Here is a 3,944-nt window from a genome sequence, read left to right as displayed (position 1 = left end):
AGAGATGGAAGATTGGTTTTGTGTTTCTTTTATTCTTCCATTCAGTTTTTCTTCCTTCTTCCATGTTCTTTCCGCTTAAGAAAGTATTTTTCACCCCCTTGAAAACTGGTTTTAGTAAAGGAGGCTTGCCAGAGCAACCCAGAGCCCCGAGGTAGCCCCCAGCCGCAGTTCTTTTCTCTGCCCGGAACCTTCTCACAGGAAGCCAGCTCCTGCCCGTCGCCCTTCAGATCTCACCCGGCTTCCTGCAAGGAGCCATTCCTGCCCCTCCAGCTGAGACCTTGACCTCCCAACATTTAGATCAAGATCTCGCCTTCTCATAGGCTGAACCCGAGGGAGGCCCTGTTCTGCTTGGCCCTCTGACTCAGGATTCTGGAACTTTCCAGGCCCTTTGCGCAGTCAGGACTCTAGGCATAAGTGATTATACAGGGGACTGAGGAGGTCAAGGTGAACTTAATGGTTTATGCCCAGAAAATGGGAGCCAAGAGGTAGTGATGATTCTAGGAAATCGTGCAGGCTGGAAATGCATTGCGGACTTGTTCAGAGAGGGGCGGGCTGAGGGATTTGTGGGTCAGGAAAACTCTCCCCTTAGCCTCTTACTGCAATGGGGCTCACACCTTAAATTCCACAGATTACTGTAACTTCATTTAGTCAGGCTCCTGGCAGTCTGCTTGAGTCTTTCCTGCTGGTTTTTATTCCTGAGACCCTGCCCCCTTTTATGCTCTCTGAAGGACATTTTGAGTGTTCTTCACATCCAAGGCGGCCAGTCTCCCTCAAAAAATAAAACAGCATTGGTAGTTATCTACTCTAAAAAGATATTTTGTCCGTACCACTAACGCTGAAAGAATGACCTGATATTTAATCTGTTTTCCTTCTTTGAAAAGTCACTTTAAATGTATGTGGAATTTCTCCCCACTTCACATCTGCAAAGTGAGCTCATTCCAGCCTGCTAAAACCAGATTACAGCAATGCTTTTGAATTCTTCTGGAGCATAAAGAATTTCCTTTTTCATTTTTTAAAAGAACAACACCCACATAATTCCCCTCAAGGTCTAAGAGGGAGAAAGGAATTACCCTGGACACATCACACAGAGGAAATTGACTGTAAGAACTGGTCGCCCACGTGACAGAGGGTGGAGAAGCTGCCAGGGCAGTGGAGCAAGGCCTGGTGGTTACCGTCTGTTGGAATGGGAGGGACACTGGAATGAGGTGTGTTCCAGGGATCAAAGGCAGAGAAGACTAGGTCAAGACTGCAGCCAGGGGAAGGAAGACACAGCAGATGACAGAAGCATTCCTAAAAGGGAGAGAAAGAGAAGGAGGGAAGAGAGAAAGGGAAGGAGGGTGGAGGGATGGAGGGGGAAGAGAAGGAAGGAGTATGGAAGGAGGGAAAGAGAGAGCATAGAAGGGGGTAAGGAGGAAGGGTGGAAGGAGAGAGGGAAGGAGGGAAAGAGAGAAGGTGGAAAGAGGGAGGGAGGGAAGTGTGTAGGGAAGGAAGGTGGAAAGGGTGAAAGGAGGGAAGAAGGGTAGAAGGGGAAGAGAGCTTGATTGTTGGGCTTTTTCCTTCCTTTTGCCCTCTGACCCCACCTGTTCTTCCCATTGGACTGATCCAGCTGGGACTGGCTGTAGGAGCTGCTGATCCAGCCCTGGTCTGATTCAGAACCTAGCAGAAGGAGATGAAGCCAGATGTCTTGACAGAGGCCTGTAATTCCAGTTACATGGAAGACTGAGGCAGGAGGATCACAAGTTCAAGGTTTGTTTGGGCAACTAAGCAGGTCCCTGTCTCAAAACAGGAAATATAGGAGGGCTAGAGATGTAGCCCGGTGGCACTGTGCTGCCTCACATGTTGAAGGACCTTAGGTCAGCAGTGCTCAACTCGGGGGTGGAAGGGTCCTTTCCCAGGGGTCACCGAAGACCATTGGAAAACAGATATTAGCATTATGATTCATAACAGTAGCAAAATGACACGAAGAAGCAACCAAAATGACTCAATGGTTGGGTGTCACTACAACATGAGGAACTGTCTTAAAGGGTCACAGCATTAGAAGGTTGAGAACCATTGCTGTAGGTTCAGTCCCAGATACACAGGAGAAAAACACAGAAGAATCGTTAAAGATGTGTGGGACCTGTGAACCAGGGAAACGCGGGTACTGTCTTAGTCAGGGTCGCCATTGCTGCCATGAAACACCTTTCCTTGGGAAGAAAAGGGTTTATTTGGCTTATGCTTCCATATCACTGTCAAAGGAAGTCAGGACAGGAACTCAAGCAGAGCGGGAACCTGGAGGCAGGAGCTGATGCAGAGGCCATGGATGGGTGCTGCTTACTGGCTTGCTCTTCATGGCTTGCTTTCTTATAGAACCCAGGACCAGCAGCCCAGAGGCAGCACCACACACAGTGGACTGAGCCCCTCTCCCCGCCAATCACTAATTCAGAAAGTGTGCTACAGATTTGCCTGCAGCCTGATCTCATGAAGGCATGTTCTCAGTTGAAGTTCCCTTTCCTCTGACGACTCTAGCTTGTGTTAGAGCACCATAAAACTACCTGGCACAGAATACTTAAAGACCCAAACAGTTGCTTAGATCTTAGTCAGATAAATAAACTGTGAAAAACTATTTGTAAAAATCAAGGAAATTTCAACAATAAATGGGGTTCTGATGGCACCAAGACATTATTGTGGATTTTGGGCTGCCACCAGGCATTTTGGTATTTTTATCTTTACCTAGAGAATTCTTTGTTTTCAGAACTGTGCATTGCACATTTTCCATTTAAATGATTGGATGTCTGGGATTTGTTTCAGAATAAAGCCATTGGTAGCTGGGAAGGATGGAACAGAAAATAACAAGAGTTGGGGTCAGAAACATTGAATAATAACAGTGTGGAGGCCGTGGGTACTATTCTTTCTAATTTGGGGCATGGTTGAAGTTTTCTATAATAGAAAGTTTCTAAAATTAAAGACCAAACTAACTTAGCAATTTTAGGGAGAAAGAGTGAGTAATATTGATATTTATAAGCCAGCAAAACAGCTTAGAGTAAAAGGTGCTTAGCTCAGAGTAAAGCCTAGCAACATGAGTTCAATCCCTGGGACTCTCATGGTAGGAGGAAGGAAAGAAGGAGTGGACTCTTGATGGTTTTCCAGTGACTTCCACATGCAGGCTGTGAAACACAGGGAGAGGGAGAGAGAGAAAAATAAACAGGATTCTATATCTTGAGGATGTTAGAGCCTGTCTGTCTGTCTATCTATCTATCTATCTATCTATCTATCTATCTTTGTCTTATGTTTCGAAATTTCCCTTTAAAACACTATGTGAGAAATAGTGGCTCTGGGGGAAAATGTCTCAGCCAGTGAAGTCCTTACCACATAGGCATGAGGGCCCCAGTTCTGATCCCCAGCACCCTGATAGAAGCAGCGTGTGACAATCCTTTTAATCACAGCGCTGGAGACAAAGATCCACGGGACTCACTGGCATGCTGGTGGTCATCTGAATGAATTCTTCCACAGACTCATATATGTGAACACTTGCTCCCCAGTTGGTGGTGTTGTTTGGGAGGTGTGTTACGGGGTATGGCCTTGCTGGAGAGGTGTGTCCATGTGATGGGGGCCCTGGTTTAAGGACTACAGCCACTTGTAGTTTGCTCTCTCTTCTTCATGCCTCAGGTTCAAAACATGAGCTCTCAGCTTGCTGTCACAGCCTCTGTGCTTCCCGGCTATGATGGCCATGAGTCCAAATAACGCTTCCTTCTTTGAGTTACATTGGTCATGGTGTTTTATCGCCGGAATAGGAAAGTAACTAAGACTCCAGCCTAGCCTGATTGACAAGTTCCAGGTCCCAGTGAGAGACCCTGACTCAAAGACACACACACATGACCCCCATAGGGAGTGATACTATTAGGAGGTGTGGCCCTGATGGCGTAAGTGTGGCCTTGTTGGAGGAAGTGCTAGGGGCGGGCTTT

General features: G+C 46.9%; 1 long non-coding RNA gene across 1 annotated transcript; it reads left to right on the top strand.

Annotated features, from left to right (window-relative positions):
• The first annotated feature begins 1,136 nt into the window (after positions 1-1,136).
• Positions 1,137-2,650, top strand: LOC132656026 (uncharacterized). Its single transcript, XR_009593985.1, has 3 exons — positions 1,137-1,205; positions 1,607-1,746; positions 2,350-2,650. It is a non-coding gene; the product is annotated as an uncharacterized LOC132656026 (long non-coding RNA).
• The last annotated feature ends 1,294 nt before the right edge of the window (positions 2,651-3,944 follow it).

The sequence above is a fragment of the Meriones unguiculatus genome, chromosome 8 (genome assembly GCF_030254825.1).
Source record: "Meriones unguiculatus strain TT.TT164.6M chromosome 8, Bangor_MerUng_6.1, whole genome shotgun sequence".
Taxonomy (NCBI): domain Eukaryota; kingdom Metazoa; phylum Chordata; class Mammalia; order Rodentia; family Muridae; genus Meriones; species Meriones unguiculatus.
Note: the sequence above shows the minus strand (reverse complement) of the source record. Positions and strands in the feature narration are given on the sequence as shown.